The sequence below is a fragment of the Heterodontus francisci genome, chromosome 8 (assembly GCF_036365525.1).
Source record: "Heterodontus francisci isolate sHetFra1 chromosome 8, sHetFra1.hap1, whole genome shotgun sequence".
Lineage (NCBI taxonomy): Eukaryota > Metazoa > Chordata > Chondrichthyes > Heterodontiformes > Heterodontidae > Heterodontus > Heterodontus francisci.
The window spans coordinates 112,739,275-112,762,578 of NC_090378.1; the positions used below are offsets into that span (position 1 = coordinate 112,739,275).

A 23,304-nucleotide genomic window follows, 5' to 3' on the forward strand; every position below is an offset into this window, starting at 1 on the left:
ATTGCCGTAAAAACCCAACTGCTTCATAAGATCATAAGAAATAGGAGCAGGAGTAGGCCATTTGGCCCTTCGAACCTTCTCCACCATTCAATAAGATCATAACTCCACTTTCCTACCTGCCCCCCATAACCCTTGACTTCCTTTGTCGATTAAAAATCTGTCTGACTCAGCCTTGAATATATTCAATGACTCAACCTCCACTGCTCTCTGCGGCAGAGAATTCCAAAGATTACTGACCCTCTGAGAGAAGAAATTCCTCCTCATCTCTGTCTTAAATGGGAGATCCCTTATTCTGAAACTGTGCCCCCTAGTTCTAGATTCCCCCATGAGGGGAAACATCCTCTCAGCATCTACCCCTGTCAAGCCCCCTCAGAATCTTATATGTTTCAATAAGATCACCTCTCATTCTTCTAAACTCCAATGAATATAGGCCCAAGCTGCTCAACCTTTCCTCAAAAGACAATCCCTTCATCCCAGGAATCAGCCTAGTGAACCTTCTCTGAACTGCTTCCCATGCAATTATATCCCTCCTTAAGTAAGGAGACCAAAACTGTACGCAGTACTCTAGGTGCAATCTCACCAATGCCCTGCACAGATGTAGCAAGACTTCCCTACTTTTATACTCCATCCCCTTATAATAAATGCCTTCAGGGAAGCAAACCTGCTGTCCTCACCCGGCCTGGCCTATATGTGATCCAGTCCCACACCAACATGGTTGACTCTTTACTGCCCTCTGAAATGGCCAAGCAAGCCATTCGGTTTTGTCAAACCCATCGTTTAAAAAGAAGGACCAGAGCCACCTTCTCTGGATGTTGAGAGATGGGCAATTAATGCTGGCCTTGCCAGTGACACCTATATCTTGAGAATGAATGATGGAATTCTATACACTGGGAGTAAATGGGAAGGGATGGTTTCCAATGGAATTCTATACACTGGGAGTAAATGGGAAGGGATGGTTTCCAATGGAATTCTATACACTGGGAGTAAATGGGAAGGGATGGTTTCCAATGGAATTCTATACACTGGGAGTAAATGGGAAGGGATGGTTTCTGGTGAAATTCCATACACTGGGTGTAAATCAGAAGGGATGGTTTCCAGTGGAATTCCACTGGCATTAATAGGAAGGGGTGGGAATGAAGGATTTGAGGTCATTATAAAATCATGTGAGCCAGGATCTGTTCCTAAGTTGCCAAGATGAGCTCCTGTCTGGTGAGATCCTTTCCCTGGTGTGCTAAATTGTAAAAGATACACACGCAGAACCCTTGTATGTGACTCTCAGTTTGTACCCAAAGCAGAGAGGAAGGTCAGATTCCTACCAAAAACAGACAGTAAGTGGAAGCAACTGGGGGAAATATTTAGATATGTAATGTGCACATATCAGACAGAAAACAGCAGGTACCAGGATGTAATTAAAGCCTGTAACCTTTAACAGTCAGTAACCTGAACTCATTGATTGAATTACAGCCTGTAACTCACTCTCATTCTATATATAAGCCATTTACTCGAACTTGTAGCTAACGAGTAACTGGAAGTGGTTTGTTGTACCAAAGAGAATCTGCTGTGTAAACAGGGTATGTATCTATACCATCTGTGTATATTCAGCATATAGGGCACAATGCCAAACCATATATAAAATTCGGAATTCCCCCGATTAAGAGGTTTCTGCCACAGAACTGTGAAAGACATTGGGAGGATAGAGTCCAAATTGTGCCCAGTCATTCGCAGCTGGATCAGGGCAGGAAAAATAACAGCACAAGGCTCCTGTCCAGAAGTCATTCGTCTTCATTAGTTGCAGAATAAGGGGAATGGGTTTGATAAATTGCCAGCTGAAGGTTCGACCCTTTCTCTCGCCTTCACCAAATTGCATTATCTTAAGGGAAAAAAACAAGTAACATCACATGCAAAGCAGCAACAGAGGGTAAAAGGCTGGGATGAATGGAGCCCATCTATCCTTGTCAGTAGTCCCCTTTTCTTCTTTAATAAACAGTTTTCTCTCTCTCGTTCACTCTGCACAGAAGACAGGGAGCTGAAATGAGCCTCTGTACAGCAGCCTGAGGAGGGGGATGGGTGGGGCATGCAGTCTCTCTCACTAAACAGCTTCTGCGAACACTGACAGCTCCTCAGTAACCTCCTGAGTAGTATGTTCACCCTTCAGTGACCTTTTACCCCATGGAAGGATTAAGAGGTGCTCGAGGGAGGCTCCTGAGGTACGACTAGTCCCAGTAGGTGCAGCATTGTCATGCACAACTGATGAACCGACACTCCAGGAACTCAGGGAATAATTTGCCAGATTTCCAACTCTATAGCGCCAAATAGACCTACTGAGCGAATTAGGGCCCCTCCATACCGGTCACATTGCTGTTTGAGTTTAGTAGGCCCTTGACTAGAGGCAGAACTGGGACTGTACAACCCACGTTATTGCACGAGGCCACAAGCTAGCCAGGGTCAGGGTTCACAAGGGTCAGGGTTCGCGAGTGGATCCAGTGATAAGTTTGTCTAGAAAGAAAATAAAGACTTGCCTTTAAATAGCACCACTCCTGACCTCCAGATGTCCCAAAGCACTTTGCAACTGATTAAGTGCTTTTTTTTTTAAGTGTAGCCCCTATTGTAATTTAGGAAAAGCAGCAGCCAATTTGCATACAGCAATGTGATAATGGCTAGGGCAGCACTTTTATTTTAGTAATGATTGTTGAGAGATAAATGCTGGCTGAGGACACTGGGGAGAACTCCTCTGCTCTTCTTTGAAATAATACCATGGGATCTTCTACGTCTCCCTGAGAGGACAGACAATGTGTCAGTTTAACATCCCATTTAAAAGGCGGCACCTCTGACGGTGCTGCACTACCTCAGTACTGCACTGCAGTGTCAGCCTGGATTATGGGCTCATATCTCCAGAGTGGAACTTTAAATCACAGCCTTCTGATTCAGATGTGAGAGTGCCACCCACTAAGCCAGGGATGATACTTTACATACTCAAGTCACACAATGGAATTACCTGAGGTCAACTAACTTAGCATAGACCAGATCTCAAAAGGAGGCCCACCCTGGTCAGTGTGGCTTTAGCTGGACACTGACCAGCACTTTTACCTACTGAACCACCCTCCTGAAAGCCTAATAGCAATGTACAGAAATGATTTGACAGGTCTTATGAGGGTCAGCCATGACTCAGGACTTTCGCTTCAGCAGGCCGTAGTTCCACGACCCGCTCCAGACACTTGCACACACTCATTCACACGTGCGCACACACACACACACACACACTCATGGAGGCATGCAAGCACACACATTGCGCCCAGTCAATTGCTTCCCACTTTTCTGCTCTGACTTCCAGGTTCTTGGAGTGCAGCAGATCGTAAAGTTGGTGCCACGCTCTTTTAGAAACTTTATAATGGCATTGCGAAGATGGAATGAGTTGAGACGTCGCTCTTGGCTGACATACGTTGTCCAGGCCTCACTGCCGTAGAGCAAGGTACTGAGGACACAGGCTTGATACACTCGGACTTTTGTGTTCCATGTCAGTGCGCCATTTTCCCACACCCTCTTGGCCAGTCTGGACATAGCAGCGGACGTCTTTCCCATGCGCTTGTTGATTTCTGCATCTTCACTGTCTCTGGATAATCCTTGGCATCAGGTAGCAGGACCATATCTCCAACGCAGAAGTCCTCAAGGAGGCCAACATCCCCAACATATACACCCTTCTGAGCTAGCGGCGCTTGAGATGGCTTGGCCATGTGAGCCGCATGGAAGATGGCAGGATCCCCAAGGACACATTGTACAGCGAGCTCGTCACTGGTATCAGACCCACCAGCGTTTTAAAGACGTCTGCAAACGTGACATGAAGTCCTGTGACATTGACCACAAGTCATGGGAGTCAGTTGTCAGTGATCGCCAGAGCTGGCGGACAGCCATAAAGGCGGGGCTAAAGAGTGGCGAGTCGAAGAGACTTAGCAGTTGGCAGGAAAAAAGACAGAACTGCAAGGGGAGAGCCAACTGTGCAACAGACCCTACAACCAATTTTATCTGCATCACCTGTGGAAGAGTCTGTCTCTCTAGAATTGGCCTTTATAGCCACTCCAGGCGCTGCTTCACAAACCACTGACCACCTCTAGGCGCTAACCCATTGTCTCTCGAGACAAGGAGGCCAAAGAAGAATGGCATTGAATAGTCAGATTACACAGCTTCTCCTCAATACTTTAAACAATAGTAACCCCTCGTCTCCCTCCTCCATGTGCCATCAGTTGCCTTTCTGCTTCCCTGGTCCTGCGCCGGACCTGCCTCTTTTAGCGCCAAAGAGATGGCCAGGTGACATTACCCAAACAGCTGTTACACTGGGGACTGTTTTAAAGGGGTAGATTCCTCACAGAGTAAACATTCTTTTGACAAACATTCTTTTCTCTCTGGGGCAGGAGGAGAAATGCATCTCGCCGTCAAGTGGGATTGATTGGTGCAATCAGTTTCAAGGCAGCTGAGGTCATCATTTCTGTGATGCATGCATACAAACGCCTGGGCTCGAGGTGTCCTGTCCCTTTAAAGAGATGAATGCATCACATTGACTCTGGCTGGGCTCCGGTTGTTGAAAAGATGGAACTTGTAATGCCAAGAGTAGGGCATGAAATATGCCGTAGCAAAACAATGACCCACTCTGTTACCAAATTAAAGGGATCATTAATCGATTCCTCAATGCTCTGTAGTTGTATAGCTCACCATGGGCTTCTTAAAGGGACACTGCTTTCCTGAAAGTGCATTTGACAACCATCCACCACATGCCAAAGAGTCTGTGAAAGCTCAATATTGTAACAAGTCATCACATCAGTAACACACTGTAACATCATAAAAAAATGGCCCACAACTCACCTGGTCCTACTTCTACTCATTCCTCCAATCGGATTTCTGGGGTGGGGAGGGGGAAGGGTGAACAATCGCAGTGTGGGACGGGGTTAACAATCGGGATGTGAGTATTGCTCTGTCTCACAGACTGCTGGGACCAAGCTTTGAATCCAGGCCAGAGAGAGGGGATGGAAGTCTCACGTCATTGCTGTAATGGTCTGTTATGAAAGGTGTTGTGGACAATTTCAGCCTAGTCCCTACTGGGCCCCACAGCACAAGAAAACGCCGCTAATTTGGCAGTGAGTTGACAATCTCACTGAGACAGGTGACAAGCAGGGCAGGCAAATGCAAATGCAAACACAAATACAAGATGGGTGCAGCAAGGAGTTCATCTTGTTGGGGCCAGGTAGAGAAGCTTGATGACACTTCCATCGACTGCACCACTGACCCTTGACTACCTCAGTAAGGTTGCTACATTGTGCCAAGTTATATTAGTTTTGTGCAACGCAACTCATAAGATTGCATAGGATATACAGTACTTAAACAGGCCATTTGGCCCAGGCAGTCCATGCCAGCATTTATGCTCCACTGGAGCCTCCTCCCAATGCAACTCCCCGTGGTCACAAATTCTACATTCCGCTCTCTGGGTAAAGAAGTTTCTTCTCAATTCCATATTAGATTTCTTGATGACAATCTTATATTGATGGTCTCTAGTTTTACTCTTCCCCACAGTGGAACACTCTCTCTGTGTGTCTACTCCATCAAAACATTTCATAATTTTAAATAGGTCACCCCTCAGCCTTCTCTTTTCAAGAAAAAAGAGACCCAGCCTCATCCTCTCCTGATAGGTATATCCTCAAATTTCTGGTATCATCCTTGCAAATCTTTTTTGCACCCTCTCCAGTGCCTCTATATCCTCTTTATAATATGGTGACCAGAACTATACACAGTACTCCAAGTGTGGACTAGCCAAGGTTTGATACAGGTATAGCATAGGGTCCCTACTTTTCGATTCTATCCCTCTCAGAATAACCTCTAGTGCTTGGTTTGCTTTTGTTATGGCCTTATTAACCTGTGTCATTACCATTAGGGATTTGTGTTTGTACTCCCAGATACCATTATTCCTCTTGCCCCTTTAAATTCTTATTTTTCAAGTAACATGTGACCTCCTTATCCAGGGACTCCTTGTGAGCAATGCCACAGAAGGATTGGCAAGTTTCAAGATACAAGCCAATTAAAAAGCCTATCTTTTAGCTGGCACCAGTCCACTTTTAGACCAGATATCTGTTTCTGAGTGCAAAGTCAAGCCGGTAAAGGGCAAAAAATGTGAAGCAGACTTTATTCTGGCCATGCGAGGATGTGGTGGTGGCAGTGGGTGTGGGGATGGCAGGGGGGGGTGGGGGTAGTGGTGGTACGGGCAGAGGGTAGAGGTGAAGGGGTTGAGCTTTCAGCCTTCCCATAAAGGCCTGCAATGTGGTTTAACCACCCCCCCGCACTCACCCGGCCTGATTTGGGAAAGTCCATGGTCAGAATGAGAAATCCTTACACACGCTCAGTGGTCAGATCACACACATGCAGCTGTGAGATGGCACACACGTAGCGAAAGGATCGCACACGTGCAGCCGTCGGAGCAGGCAGTGCGGCTGTAAGATGGCGCACACTGGCAGATGTCAAATTGCAGCCATGCAGCCGTGGGACCTTGCACCACAGCTGTCAAATCGCACCCAGGCAGCTGTGAGATCGTACAGGTACAGCGCACATGTGCAGCTGGTGAAATTGCACACGTGCGTCGGTCAGATCGAGCACAGGCAGCTGTGAGATGGCATCCCTGCAGTTTTGAGAGCACACCCATGCAGTTACACAATCACGGGCATGGAGATTGAAACCAGCACCTCTGAGTGCCCAGCAACAGCGCCTGCTAAACCAGCACGCAGGCACTCGCTCCCTTGCAGTCGGACTATCTCCCTGTGATATAAGTGTGTTGTGTCCGACATCGTGGGAGGTGGTTGGCTAATACAGAGCGACTTCTTTACCACATCCCAGTCCCAAGGGGCAACGATGTGGGAACTGGGCAAACAGTGTGGTGAGTTGGGGAGCAGTGTCTGCTGGACACACAGAAGCGACTGTGGGCTGCTTTTTTACACTCGGGATGCTCCAGGATGCTACTGTATTTAAGTAATAAGGATAATCACAGGCTCCCTGGAGATAGGTAGGCAGAATTACTGAAACTGGCCTCTCCCTGCCCCTTTGGAACCAAGAGGAATTTTAAAAAACCATTGCTTACTTCCCAATATTCCAGGATTTGCAAAAACAAGAGGCTTCCCTTCACCTCAAGTAATCTCAGGGAAAAAGAGAGAGAGACAAGGAGGCAAGCAGTGCTGGCAATTGAAATGGCCAACCTCCCCCACACATACACTCAGCACCCCCTCCCCCTCTCCAGGGCCCCTTCTGACTGAAGCGGCTCAGAGTACAGCGAGCCAGCGAGTGAGAGAGTGAGGCTGGCTGGCTGCAGCCAGGCCCACGGATCTCGAGATTGGCAGCAAATGCTATGCCCGAGTCTGTGCTGGAATCCAGTGGGAAAGGAGCGAGGGATTCACTCAGGCACCATGGATGCCGAGGCCTACCTTCACCTCAGTGAGTCTGCCGTGGGTTTTATTTTATATTTAAAGAAAGGAGCCCTCCTTCAGTTGCCTTTATTTCCGATGAGTGACTTGTTGTGGAATTTGGAGAATGTCTGTAGCCCGGGTTATGTGCGCGCGCCTGTGCATAATCTGAATGTTGTTCACTCAGTCAGCGTAGGGTTGAGAGGGGATGGGCAGAGGGGCAGCGAGGTGCCAGATCCCCCCCCCACCCCCCACCTCCTCCCACACACCCTGGGTGAACTGTGACCAGCTAGTTCTAAGACCCCTTCCAGCAATTGTTCAGTGTCTCACATCACTCGAGAGGGGCTGTGCACACCTCCTCCGCTGCTGCTCTGGCCATTTCTGTCTCGTCGGGGGGTGATTGGGGGGTGGGGGGTGGAGGGGAGCGCTGTTGAGATAAAGTCAGATGATTAAGCTTGTTCTTTGGTTGTGGCCTCAGGTGCAAGCGTGAATTGCACCCTGTATCTTTCGCAGTCAGTCTCTGGAGTGTTGTGACGGTTCTTGCTAAAGTTCTGCAGCGGTCAGTTCCTGCTGCATGGCCGCTTTATCCCGGGACAGGCCGCACCACCCTCCAGTCAGGAATTTGTTCTGTCAGAAGTTCGCTGTCAGTCCGGCTGGATAAGCCCCCCATCAAACAAACATTAGAGTCTCTCTCTCTCCCTCGCTCTCTTTATTTATTTATAGGAACAAGCTTCCTGCGAGGCTAAGAAACAGAAATAACCTGGAGTTAACTGTCGGGTGTTTTCTGCAAAAGGAGAGGGAGAAAGGAAGAAAGAGGGAGGGAGAAAGGGAAAGAGACAGAGAGGGAGACAGAGAGACAGAGGGAGGGAGAGAGAGAGAGGGAAGAAGAGAGAGAAAGGGTGGGGGAGAGAAGGAAAGAAAGATGAAGGGAGAAAGGGAGGGAGAATGAAGGAAAAGAGAGAGCAAGAGGAAGGGAGGGGAGAAAGAGAGAAAGGGAGGAAGTGTGGCAGAGAGAAAGAAATGGAGAAAGGGAGAGCAAGGGACAAGAGAGAGGGGAGAGAGAGTGAGGGAGCGGCAGGCGTAGACAGGGAGGGAGGGAGAGAGGGAGTGGGAGACAGCAAGGGAGGGAATGACTGTACTTGAACTGACCTGACCTGTGAGGTTGTCCTTATGTAACCCACATAGCTGCCTGTGGTCAGTCAGCGGGCAATCTGTACAGAATGATGAGTGTTGCCTCTTACCCCCTCCCCTGGGCAGAAGACCGGCATTTTCAGTGCACAGGAGGCCATTCAGCCCCTCACGCCTGTTCCGCCATTCAATTAGATCATGGCTAATCTGTATCTTAGCTCTATCTACCCGTCCCACTTTAGTTCCGTAACCTTTACTACTCTTACCTAGCAAAAATCTATCAATGCAGTTCTGAAATTTTCAATTGCTCCCCAGTCTCAACAACTTTTTGGGGGAGACAATTCCAGATTTCCACTACTTTTTGTGTGAAGAAGTGCTTCCTGACATCACCCCTGAATGGCCCCTTGTTCTGAGTTCCGCACCAGAGGAAATAGCTTCTGTCTATCTTATCAACCCCTTTAATCATTGCAACCTTTTTCATTAGATCACCCCTTAATTTCTATATTCAAGGGAACACACGACTACTCTATGCAACCAGCCCTTATAATGCAAGCCTCGAAGAATGATATTCTCCACATCTGGGATAGGCTGAGTTGTAAAATAGTTGATGTAGAAGGCGGCAGTGACTGTTTAAGGCTATGACTTTGAGGTGCTGTTCACAAACAGCTCTTTGTGGCTTGTGGGCTGTGGTGAGGTTTCATATCGGTCGGCAGAATCTCTACACTCTTGGCGATGGCGTTCCAGTCAGGGTGACTTCCCCTGGCTCGTGCATGCCGATTGGATAATGATGCCCAGGCAGGCCCGTTGAATCTGGGCACGATTCCTTCGCTCAAGGTCCCACAGCAAGTGGCTCCCTCGCTGCAGTACTTGACTTTCCACAGGCTGTGGCTGTGAGCACAGGGAGATGGAGGCCTGCTCAGGGGGCCTGCAGCCTACCTGTTTCACCATATCTGTTTCTTACCTTTTGTGATGATGATCAGAGGCCTGTATTTCACAGGGTCGCCAATGAAGTCTCTCAGGAGCAGGGTGAGCCCTTAGAAAAGGTTCGACTAGGGGCTCCTTACAGTGGGGCACTGGGCAATGATATCGTGGCTCAGTGGGTAGAACTCTTAGCTGGGAGGCAGAAAGTTGTGGATTCAAGTCCCACTCCAGAGATTTGCGCTCATACTCCAGGTTCACGATCTCAGTGCGATACCGTCTGAGATGCCATCTTTTGGCTGAGATGTTAAATTGAAGCCCCGTCTGCCCTGTCAGGTGGACTTAAAAGATCCAATCGTACTATTGGGAGAAGAGCCAGGGAGTTCTCCCTCAACAGACATTGCTAAGATAGATTATCTAGCCCTTTTGCTGTTTGTGGGATCTTGCTGTGCACAAATTGGCTGCCATATTCCCTACATCATAACAGTGACTGCAGTTCAAACAAGTATGTCATTGGCTGTAAAGTGCTTTGGGCCGTCATGTGATTATGAAAGGTGCTGTCGAAATACAAGGGTGCAGATTTGACTCTGGAACAAGTAGATAAAAGAGAGCTTGCATTTATATATATATATTTTTTATTCATTCATGGGATGTGGGCGACGCTGGCCAGGCCAGCATTTATTGCCCATCCCTAATTGCCCTTGAGAAGGTGGTGGTGAGCTGCCTTCTTGAACCGCTGCAGTCCATTTGGGGTAGGTATACTCACAGTGCTGTTAGGAAGGGAGTTCCAGGATTTTGACCCAGCGACAGTGAAGAAACGGTGATATAGTTCCAAGTCAGGATGGTGTGTGACTTGGAGGGGAACTTGCAGGTGGTGGTGTTCCCATGTATTTGCTGCCCTTGTCCTTCTAGTTGGTAGAGATTGCAGGTTTGGAAGGTGGTTTGGAATCCTTTTGGCCAATACCTCCTTATGTGGCTCAGTGTTGAATTTTGTTTGGAAGGGCCCTCTAGAGAAAGTCTTAGACTCTGGTAAAGGTTAACTTAACAACTCTATTATTTACAGTTACTATGTACACTCTCCACAAGCCACGTAAGCTAGCATTCTTCGTGCTGCTTCTTCTCCTCAAGCCTATCTCATGTCACTGTTACATCATCACTTGTGCAGTGGGAGGGGTCTCTCTCACTGTCTTCGGTATTAACACTATACATCCTTATACCACAACTGGTACACCTGCGAGTCCCTGGAAATGTTTGATCACATGAAATGTTTTGCCACAGGGAAGTGGTCAAAGGAGAGACCATTGTATCTGTTAAAGGAAAATTGGCTGAACATTTGAAGCAGAGGAAGATAAAGGGGTATGGGGAGAGAGTGGGGCAGTGATATTAGGTTTGGATTGATACAGGAATATAAGGAGAGAGCAGTGCATTGGGTTTAGTTTTGGATTGATACAGGGGTATGAGGAGACAGTGGGCCAGAGTTTGATATTGATACAGAGGAAAAGTGGGGCAGTGGGATTACTTTTGCCACAATACTGAAACAGCTCTTATCAAAGGCACAAACGACACTCTATGTGACTGTGACAGAGGTAAACATTCCCTCCTCATCCTTCTTGACCTGTCTGCAGCATTTAACACGGTTGACCACATCATCCTTCTGCAACACCTCTCCACTGTTGTCCGGCGGGGTGGGACTGCCCTGTCTCCCACATTCTACCTTCCATGAACCTGACGTCATCCAAAGCTCTACTGTCCATGGACACCAAGTCCCATTTACCCATCACCACTGGGCGGACTGAACTATACTGGCTCCTGGTCTGGCAACACCTCAATTTTAATATTCTCATTCTTGTTTTCAAATCCCTCCCTGACCTCACCCTCCCTATCTCTGCCACCTCCTCCAGCTGGACAACCATCCAAGATCTCTGCACTCATCTAATCCTGGCCTCTTGCACATCCTCAATTTTAACCATTCCACCATTGGCATCTGTGCCTTCAACTGCCTAGGCCCTAGTCCTGGAAGTCCCTCCCTACACTGCTCCATCTCTCCATCTCTCTCTCCTCCTTTAAGAAGCTCCTTAAAACCTGCCACTTTGGACAATCCTTTTGGCCAATACCTCCTTTTGTGGCTCAGTGTTGAATTTTGTTTGATAATGTCTCTGTGAAGCAGCTTGGACCATTTTGCTGCATTACAGGTGCTCCATATATGCAGGTGATTGTTGCTGATTGAGAGACACCGTAAGTTTACAGGTCTTTCAGATTTCGGATCTGGTGTCAATCTGCAGGATTGCCCCTTTAAGCTTCCCACAGTGAACAAAGCTTTCCATTATCCAAGGACCACTGATGGGATATCTGTTACTCTGGAGTTTACCATCTGTAATAATGTTGGATAACAGATGTGTTTCTCAGATACTGGCTCCATCATAGAATTATACAGAGTGTCCAGCACAGAAACAGGCCATTTGGCCCAAATGGTATATGCCAGTGTTTTTGCTCTGCACGAGCCTCCTCCCACCCTACATCATCTCAATCCGGTCCACATATTCTTCTCTACCTTTCTCCCTCGTGTGTTTATCTAGCTTCCCCATAAATGCATCTCTACTATTCACCTCAACCATTCTCGATGGTAGCAAGTTCTACATTCTCATCACTCTCTAGGAAATGAAGTTTCTCCTGAAATGTTTATTTAATGTCTTGGTGACTATCCTATATCGATGGTTCCAGTTTTGCTCTTCTCCACAAGTGGAAAAACTCTGTGTCTACTCTATCAAAACCTTCCATTAGGTTAAAGACCTTTATTAGATCACCCTTCAGACATTGCTTTTCTGGAGAAAAGAAGGTGCAGCATGTTCAATATTTCCTGAAAGCATTACTTACTTGTTTTCTTCATGCCACCCCCACCACCTACTGGTGCCTCCTCTTGACAGCCTGGGAGCATACATCATGCTTATGGTGCTTTCTGCCAGTTAGCTAGGGCTGTTCTGTGGGACCAGTCTGCCAAGCCCTGCAGCAGGCTACAACTTTCCCCCAGGTAGTTGATTTGTCTTTTGAATTCCCAAGGCTCGACAGCTCATTTGTTCTGAACATCACTCCCTCCGTCAGAGACATCTTGTGTTCCTTTAAAAAGACACTGCAGTCAAAGGGAATTCATTTACCGACAGGAGTTTAAGGACATAAGATCTTTTTGTAAAAGAACTGGCAGTTATATAACACCTTTCACAACCTCAGGGAGTTGCAATGCATTTCACAGCCAATGAAGTACTTTTTGAAGTGTAGTCAGTGTTGTAATGTAGGAAACGCAGTAGCCAATTGGTGCACAGCAAGATCCCGAAAACAGCAATGTGATAATGAGCAGATAATGTTGTAGTGATGTCGATTGAGCGATAAATATCGATCAGGAGACCGGTGATAACTGCCTTGCTCTTCTTTGAAATAGTGCCATGAGATCTTTCACATCCACAAGAGAGACTGACGGTGACTTGGTTTAACGTTTCACGTGAAAGACGGCACCTCCGACCGTTCAGCATTCCCTCAGTACTGCACTCAAGTGTCAGTCTGGATTTTGTGCTCAAATCTCTGCAGCAGTAAAACCACAAAACAAATATGGGAGAGATGCAAATTTCCAGTGAAGAGAGGCCATCAGATTTGCAATTGGACCCCAGCATCGATCCACTAATGATTGTAGCAATTCCTCTTTAATTAAGGACAAGGCTTTCAGCCACTTAATGCTCTAATGTGCCCACTGTGTGCAACTGAATCATTTTAATGAACTTCCCGCAGCAGTCTCTCTTTCTCCTTGTAGGAGTTTCTCGTATCCCACATGGCCCATAAACTGCGGTGTGTAGTAGTATGTCAGATCAGTGAAGCAAGCTTTCAGTGAATGAATCCTCAGCTATTAAAGGCCAGGCGGAAATGGATTGCTTTAAGAAGTCTTGTGTGGCCCATGGCTCGATTCCGACTAGCATATGAGGAAAGTGGGGAAATCGGACGTCTCTGGCTTGTTCAGATTATCAACGGTAGAAATTTCACTGTCTGTCATATTCCATTATGAGCAGACACTTCAAAGATCAGCATCCCTACATGGAGTCACATGGTAATCGCTGTTCTTCTGATGTAAGACACTTTTTCTTCATGCCATAAAGAAGTGACCTTTTGGACTGAGCAATGTCCTTTGTCAAATCTCACCAATGTCAACTTCACAAAACATCCAACACACACTGACTGTGGGAACCATAGAGTGGCGGGGGTTTTGTTTCTGGGGGAGTGACTTGGTCTGAGTACTTCAAGGTGAAGCAAGCCCAAGCTGCAGAGAGGTGAAGAAGGTTTTCCCATTCATTATATCGTCATTTAGCAGCCCAGGGACAGCTCCGTTACAGCCAGACATAAAGTGGCGTGCACTCTCCTGCAACAATGTACTCAAAACAACCAAACTCAGGAGAGTGCCTTGTCCTGGCAAAGAAGAACATTGGGCATTCCCCTACCAAGATCAGGACAGATGATGCAGGCCATATAGCCCATCCAACAGATGCCATCACACAAAGCAACAGTCCAAAGTCACAACACCCAAATGCACACTGTGATTGTTCTGCTTGATTGTACAAACAGTGATGGGACCGTGTAATTATACACCTGTGAGTGGACAAACAGTGTTTAGACCATGTAATTATACAAACAGTGATTGGGCCGTGTATTTACACTAACAGTGATTGGACAAACAGTGATTGCACCGTGTAATTTTGTAAACAGTGATTGAACCATGTGATTATAGAAACAGTGATTGGACAAACAGTGATTGGACCCTGTGATTATGCAAACAATGATTGGAGAAGCAGTGATTGGACCATGTGATTATAGAAACAGTGATTGGACAAACCGTGATTGGACCCGATGATGAGACCAACAGTGATTGGCCAACCAGTGTTTGGACCGTGTGATTATCCAAAAGGTGATTGGACAAATAGTGATTGTCAATATAAGTGTACAAACTGCAACTGGACTGTGTGCTGGTACAAACAGTGATTGGACAAAGAGTAATTGGACCGTGTGACTGTACAAACGGTGATTGCACAAGCAGTGGTTGGACCATGTGAGTGTACAAACTGTGATTGTACAAACACTGATTGGACCATGTGATTGTACAAACGGTGATTGTACAGTGTTTGGAACGTGTGAATATACAAACAGCGATTGGGCAAAAAGTGATTGGAACATGTGATTGCACTAACAGTGATGGGACCATGTGATTATGATTGGACAAACATTGATTGGAGCATATGATTGTACACACTGTGATTTTACAAACAGTGATTGGACGATGTGATTGTACATCCAGCGATTGGACTGTGTAATTATGCGAACAGTGATTGGACAAACAGTGATTGGGCCATGTGATTGTACACAATTTCATTGGACCGTGTGTTTATACTAATAGTGATTGGACCATGTGATTGTACAAACAGTGATTGGACCGTGTAATTAGGCAAACAGTGATTGGACAAACAGCAATTGTACAAATAGTGATTGGACCATGTGATTGTACCAACAGGGATTGGACCATGTGATTGTAGAAACAGTGATTGGACAATGTGATTGTAGAAACAGTGATTGGACAATGTGATTATACAAACAGTGATCGGATCATATGATTGTACAAACAGTGATTGGACAAACAGGGATTGGGCCATGTGATTGTAGAAACAGTGATTAGACCATGTGATTGTACAAACAGTGATTGGACAAATAGTGATTGAACAAACAGTGATTAGACCATGTGATTGTACAAATAGTGATTGAACAAACAGTGATTGGATCGTGTAATTATACACCTGTGATTATACAAACAGTGATTGGACCATGTGATTGGACAAACGGTGATTGTCCCATGTGATTGTACCAACAGTGATTGGAAAAACAGGGATTGGACCATGTGATTGTAGAAACAGTGATTGGACAAACCGTGACGAGATCATGTAATTGGACAAATAGTGATTGAACAAACAGTGATTGGACCATGTGATTGTTGAAACAGTGATTGGATCGTGTAATTATACACTTGTGATTGGACAAAGACCATTTGGACCTTGTGATGATACAAAGAGTCATTGACCCATGTATTTATAAAAACAGTGATTGGTCCATGTGATTATACAAATGATTATATATTTGGGCGGCACAGTGGCGCAGTGGTTAGCACTGCAGCCACACAGCTCCAGGGACCTGGGTTCAATTCTGGGTACTGCCTGTGCGGAGTTTGCAAGTTCTCCCTGTGACCGCGTGGGTTTTCGCCGGGTGCTCCGGTTTCCTCCCACCGCCAAAGACTTGCAGGTTGATAGGTAAATTGGCCATTGTAAATTGCCCCTAGTGTAGGTAGGTGGTAGGGAACATGGGATTACAGTAGGGTTAGTATAAATGGGTGGTTCTTGATTGGCACAGACTCGGTGGGCCGAAGGGCCTGTTTCAGTGCTGTATCTGTAAATAGAGTAAAATAAAATGAACAGGGATTGGACAATGTGATTGTACAAAGAGTGATTGGACCATGTGATTGTACAAAGAGTGATTGGACAAACAGTGATTGGACCATATGATTGGACAAACAGTATTTGAACAAACTATGATTGGACCATGTGTTTGTACAAACAGTGATTGTACAAGCAGTGATTGGACCATGTGATTTTACAAACAGTGATTGGTCCGTGTGATTGTGCAAAGAGTGATTGGACCGTGTGATTATACCAACAGTGATTGGACCGTGTGATTATACCAAATGTGATTGGACCATGTGATTATACAAACATCGATTGGACCGTGTGATTATACCAAATGTGATTGGACCATGTGATTATACAAACATCGATTGGACCGTGTGATTATATAGCAGTGATTGGATCATGCTTTTATACAAACAGTGATTGGACCGTGTGATTATACAAAGAGTGATTGGACCATTTGTATATACAGTGATTGGAGTGATTTCACCATGTGATTCTACAGTAATTGGAACGTGTGATTATACAGTGATTGGACCGAGAGTTAATTCAAAAAGAGATTGCACAATGTCGTTTTCCAGACAGTGACTGGACCGTGTAATTTGAAATCAATGTTTGTAACTTGTGGTTATACAAACAGTGATTGGACCATGTGATAATGCCAACAGTGTTTGGACCATGTCATTATAGAAACAGTGATTGGACCATGTGTTGTACAATCGCTGATTGGACCCTATGATTATGCCAACAGTGATTGGACCATGTGATTCTGCAAACAGTGATTGGACCACGTAATAATACAAACACTGATTATACCGTATGAATATACAACAGTGATTGGATTGTGTGATTATATAAACTGCGATTGGACCACGTGATAATACAAACAGTGATTGGAGCATTTGATTATACGAACAGTGATTGGACCGTGTGATTATAAAAAGAGTGATTGGATTGGGTGTTTATACAGCAGTGATTGGACCGTGTGATTATACAAACAGTGATTAGATTGGCTGATAATACAGCAGTGATTGGACCGTGTGATTATAAAGCAGTGATTGGACTGTGTGATTGTACAAATGGTGATTGGACCTTCTGAATATACAAACAGTGATTGGACCTTGTGATGATACAAAGAATGATTGGACCGTGTGATTATACGCACAGTGATTGGACCTTGTGATTGTCCAAACAGTGATTGGACCGTGTGATGATACAAAGAATGAATGGACCTTGTGATTGTGGCAACAGAGATTGCACTGTGTGATTATACAAGCAGTGAATGGACCATGTGATCATACAAAGAATGATTGGACCGTGTGATTATACGCACAGTGATTGGACCTTGTGATTGTACAAGCAGTGATTGGACCGTGTGATGATACAAAGAATGAATGGACCTTGTGATTATAGCAACAGGGATTGGACTGTGTGATTATACAAGCAGTGAATAGACCATGTGATTATACCAACAGAGATTGGACCTTGTGATTATACTAACAGTGATTGGACTGTGTAATTATACTAACAGTGATTGGACTGTGTGATTATACCAAAAGTGATTGGACCATGAGATTATACAAACAGTGATTGGACCATGTGAAAATATAAACAGTGATTGGACCATGTGATTGTACAAATAGTGATTGGACCGTGTAATTGTACCAAAAGTGATTGGACCGTGTGATTGTACAAAGAATGAATGGACCATGAGATTATACAAACAGTGATTGTTCCGTGTGATTATACAAAGAGTGCTTGGACCGTGTGATTGTACAAACAGTGATTGTTCCATATGATTATACAAACAGTGATTGGTCCGTGTGATTGTACAAAGATTGAATGGAACATGAGATTATACAAACAGTGATTGGACCATGTGATTATACAAACAGTGATTGGACTATGCGATTATACAAACAGTGATTGGAACATGTGATTTTACAAACAGTGATTGGACCGTGTGATTATACAAACAGTGATTGGACTATGCGATTATACAAACAGTGATTGGAACATGTGATTATACAAACAGTGATTGGACCATGTGATTATACAAACAGTGATTGGACTATGCGATTATACAAACAGTGATTGGAACATGTGATTATACAAACAGTGATTGGACCATGTGATTATACAAACAGTGATTGGACTATGCGATTATACAAACAGTGATTGGAACATGTGATTATACAAACAGTGATTGGACTGTGTGATTATACAAACAGTGATTGGACCATGTGATTATACAAACAGTGATTGGACTGTGTGATTATACAAACAGTGATTGGACCATGAGATTATACCAAAAGTGATTGGGCCGTGTGATTATACAAACAGTGATTGGACCATGTGCTTTTACAAACAGTGATTGGACTGTGTGATTATACAAACAGTGATTGGAACATGTGATTTTACAAACAGTGATTGGACCGTGTGACTGTACCAAAAGTGATTGGACCGTGTAATTATACAAACAGTGATTGGACCATGAGATTATACCAAAAGTGATTGGGCCGTGTGATTATACAAACAGTGATTGGACCATGTGCTTTTACAAACAGTGATTGGTCCGTGAGATTATACAAAGAGTGATTGGACTGTGTGATTATACAAACATCGATTGGACCGTGTGATTATATAGCAGTGATTGGATCATGCTTTTATACAAACAGTGATTGGACCGTGTGATTATACAAAGAGTGATTGGACCATTTGTATATACAGTGATTGGAGTGATTTCACCATGTGATTCTACAGTAATTGGAACGTGTGATTATACAGTGATTGGACCGAGAGTTAATTCAAAAAGAGATTGCACAATGTCGTTTTCCAGACAGTGACTGGACCGTGTAATTTGAAATCAATGTTTGTAACTTGTGACTTTACAAACAGTGATTGGACCATGTGATTATACAACAGTGATAGGACCGTGTGATAATGCCAACAGTGTTTGGACCATGTCATTATAGAAACAGTGATTGGACCTTGTGTTGTACAATCGCTGATTGGACCCTATGATTATGCCAACAGTGATTGGACCATGTGATTCTGCAAACAGTGATTGGACCACGTAATAATACAAACACTGATTATACCGTATGAATATACAACAGTGATTGGATTGTGTGATTATATAAACTGCGATTGGACCACGTGATAATACAAACAGTGATTGGACTGTGTGATTGTACAAACAGTGATTGGACAAACAGGGATTGGGCCATGTGATTGTAGAAACAGTGATTAGACCATGTGATTGTACAAACAGTGATTGGACAAATAGTGATTGAACAAACAGTGATTAGACCATGTGATTGTACAAATAGTGATTGAACAAACAGTGATTGGATCGTGTAATTATACACCTGTGATTATACAAACAGTTATTGGACCATGTGATTGGACAAACGGTGATTGTCCCATGTGATTGTACCAACAGTGATTGGAAAAACAGGGATTGGACCATGTGATTGTAGAAACAGTGATTGGACAAACCGTGACGAGATCATGTAATTGGACAAATAGTGATTGAACAAACAGTGATTGGACCATGTGATTGTTGAAACAGTGATTGGATCGTGTAATTATACACTTGTGATTGGACAAAGACCATTTGGACCTTGTGATGATACAAAGAGTCATTGACCCATGTATTTATAAAAACAGTGATTGGTCCATGTGATTATACAAATGATTATATATTTGGGCGGCACAGTGGCGCAGTGGTTAGCACTGCAGCCACACAGCTCCAGGGACCTGGGTTCAATTCTGGGTACTGCCTGTGCGGAGTTTGCAAGTTCTCCTTGTGACCGCGTGGGTTTTCGCCGGGTGCTCCGGTTTCCTCCCACCGCCAAAGACTTGCAGGTTGATAGGTAAATTGGCCATTGTAAATTGCCCCTAGTGTAGGTAGGTGGTAGGGAACATGGGATTACAGTAGGGTTAGTATAAATGGGTGGTTCTTGATTGGCACAGACTCGGTGGGCCGAAGGGCCTGTTTCAGTGCTGTATCTGTAAATAGAGTAAAATAAAATGAACAGGGATTGGACAATGTGATTGTACAAAGAGTGATTGGACCATGTGATTGTACAAAGAGTGATTGGACAAACAGTGATTGGACCATATGATTGGACAAACAGTATTTGAACAAACTATGATTGGACCATGTGTTTGTACAAACAGTGATTGTACAAGCAGTGATTGGACCATGTGATTTTACAAACAGTGATTGGTCCGTGTGATTGTGCAAAGAGTGATTGGACCGTGTGATTATACCAACAGTGATTGGACCGTGTGATTATACCAAATGTGATTGGACCATGTGATTATACAAACATCGATTGGACCGTGTGATTATACCAAATGTGATTGGACCATGTGATTATACAAACATCGATTGGACCGTGTGATTATATAGCAGTGATTGGATCATGCTTTTATACAAACAGTGATTGGACCGTGTGATTATACAAAGAGTGATTGGACCATTTGTATATACAGTGATTGGAGTGATTTCACCATGTGATTCTACAGTAATTGGAACGTGTGATTATACAGTGATTGGACCGAGAGTTAATTCAAAAAGAGATTGCACAATGTCGTTTTCCAGACAGTGACTGGACCGTGTAATTTGAAATCAATGTTTGTAACTTGTGGTTATACAAACAGTGATTGGAGCATGTGATAATGCCAACAGTGTTTGGACCATGTCATTATAGAAACAGTGATTGGACCATGTGTTGTACAATCGCTGATTGGACCCTATGATTATGCCAACAGTGATTGGACCATGTGATTCTGCAAACAGTGATTGGACCACGTAATAATACAAACACTGATTATACCGTATGAATATACAACAGTGATTGGATTGTGTGATTATATAAACTGCGATTGGACCACGTGATAATACAAACAGTGATTGGAGCATTTGATTATACGAACAGTGATTGGACCGTGTGATTATAAAAAGAGTGATTGGATTGGGTGTTTATACAGCAGTGATTGGACCGTGTGATTATACAAACAGTGATTAGATTGGCTGATAATACAGCAGTGATTGGACCGTGTGATTATAAAGCAGTGATTGGACTGTGTGATTGTACAAATGGTGATTGGACCTTCTGAATATACAAACAGTGATTGGACCTTGTGATGATACAAAGAATGATTGGACCGTGTGATTATACGCACAGTGATTGGACCTTGTGATTGTCCAAACAGTGATTGGACCGTGTGATGATACAAAGAATGAATGGACCTTGTGATTGTGGCAACAGAGATTGCACTGTGTGATTATACAAGCAGTGAATGGACCATGTGATTATACAAAGAATGATTGGACCGTGTGATTATACGCACAGTGATTGGACCTTGTGATTGTACAAGCAGTGATTGGACCGTGTGATGATACAAAGAATGAATGGACCTTGTGATTATAGCAACAGGGATTGGACTGTGTGATTATACAAGCAGTGAATAGACCATGTGATTATACCAACAGAGATTGGACCTTGTGATTATACTAACAGTGATTGGACTGTGTAATTATACTAACAGTGATTGGACTGTGTGATTATACCAAAAGTGATTGGACCATGAGATTATACAAACAGTGATTGGACCATGTGAAAATATAAACAGTGATTGGACCATGTGATTGTACAAATAGTGATTGGACCGTGTAATTGTACCAAAAGTGATTGGACCGTGTGATTGTACAAAGAATGAATGGACCATGAGATTATACAAACAGTGATTGTTCCGTGTGATTATACAAAGAGTGCTTGGACCGTGTGATTGTACAAACAGTGATTGTTCCATATGATTATACAAACAGTGATTGGTCCGTGTGATTGTACAAAGATTGAATGGAACATGAGATTATACAAACAGTGATTGGACCATGTGATTATACAAACAGTGAATGGAACATGTGATTTTACAAACAGTGATTGGACCGTGTGATTATACAAACAGTGATTGGACTATGCGATTATACAAACAGTGATTGGAACATGTGATTATACAAACAGTGATTGGACCATGTGATTATACAAACAGTGATTGGACTATGCGATTATACAAACAGTGATTGGAACATGTGATTATACAAACAGTGATTGGACCATGTGATTATACAAACAGTGATTGGACTATGCGATTATACAAACAGTGATTGGAACATGTGATTTTACAAACAGTGATTGGACCGTGTGATTATACAAACAGTGATTGGACTATGCGATTATACAAACAGTGATTGGAACATGTGATTATACAAACAGTGATTGGACCATGTGATTATACAAACAGTGATTGGACTATGCGATTATACAAACAGTGATTGGAACATGTGATTATACAAACAGTGATTGGACTGTGTGATTATACAAACAGTGATTGGACCATGTGATTATACAAACAGTGATTGGACTGTGTGATTATACAAACAGTGATTGGACCATGAGATTATACCAAAAGTGATTGGGCCGTGTGATTATACAAACAGTGATTGGACTGTGTGCTTTTACAAACAGTGATTGGACTATGCGATTATACAAACAGTGATTGGAACATGTGATTTTACAAACAGTGATTGGACCGTGTGATTATACAAACAGTGATTGGACTATGCGATTATACAAACAGTGATTGGAACATGTGATTATACAAACAGTGATTGGACCATGTGATTATACAAACAGTGATTGGACTATGCGATTATACAAACAGTGATTGGAACATGTGATTATACAAACAGTGATTGGACTGTGTGATTATACAAACAGTGATTGGACCATGTGATTATACAAACAGTGATTGGACTGTGTGATTATACAAACAGTGATTGGACCATGAGATTATACCAAAAGTGATTGGGCCGTGTGATTATACAAACAGTGATTGGACTGTGTGCTTTTACAAACAGTGATTGGACTGTGTGATTATACAAACAGTGATTGGAACATGTGATTTTACAAACAGTGATTGGACCGTGTGACTGTACCAAAAGTGATTGGACCGTGTAATTATACAAACAGTGATTGGACCATGAGATTATACCAAAAGTGATTGGGCCGTGTGATTATACAAACAGTGATTGGACCATGTGCTTTTACAAACAGTGATTGGTCCGTGAGATTATACAAAGAGTGATTGGACTGTGTGATTATACAAACATCGATTGGACCGTGTGATTATATAGCAGTGATTGGATCATGCTTTTATACAAACAGTGATTGGACCGTGTGATTATACAAAGAGTGATTGGACCATTTGTATATACAGTGATTGGAGTGATTTCACCATGTGATTCTACAGTAATTGGAACGTGTGATTAT

General features: G+C 43.9%; 1 long non-coding RNA gene across 2 annotated transcripts in view; it reads left to right on the forward strand.

The window, feature by feature from the left end:
• The first annotated feature begins 7,294 nt into the window (after positions 1 to 7,294).
• Positions 7,295 to 23,304, forward strand: part of LOC137372590 (uncharacterized) — a 55,202-nt gene continuing 39,192 nt past the window's right edge. For both annotated transcript variants that reach the window (XR_010975451.1, XR_010975450.1), the window contains exon 1: positions 7,295 to 7,461. This is a non-coding gene — a long non-coding RNA (uncharacterized lncRNA). The remainder of the gene's footprint in view (positions 7,462 to 23,304) is intronic.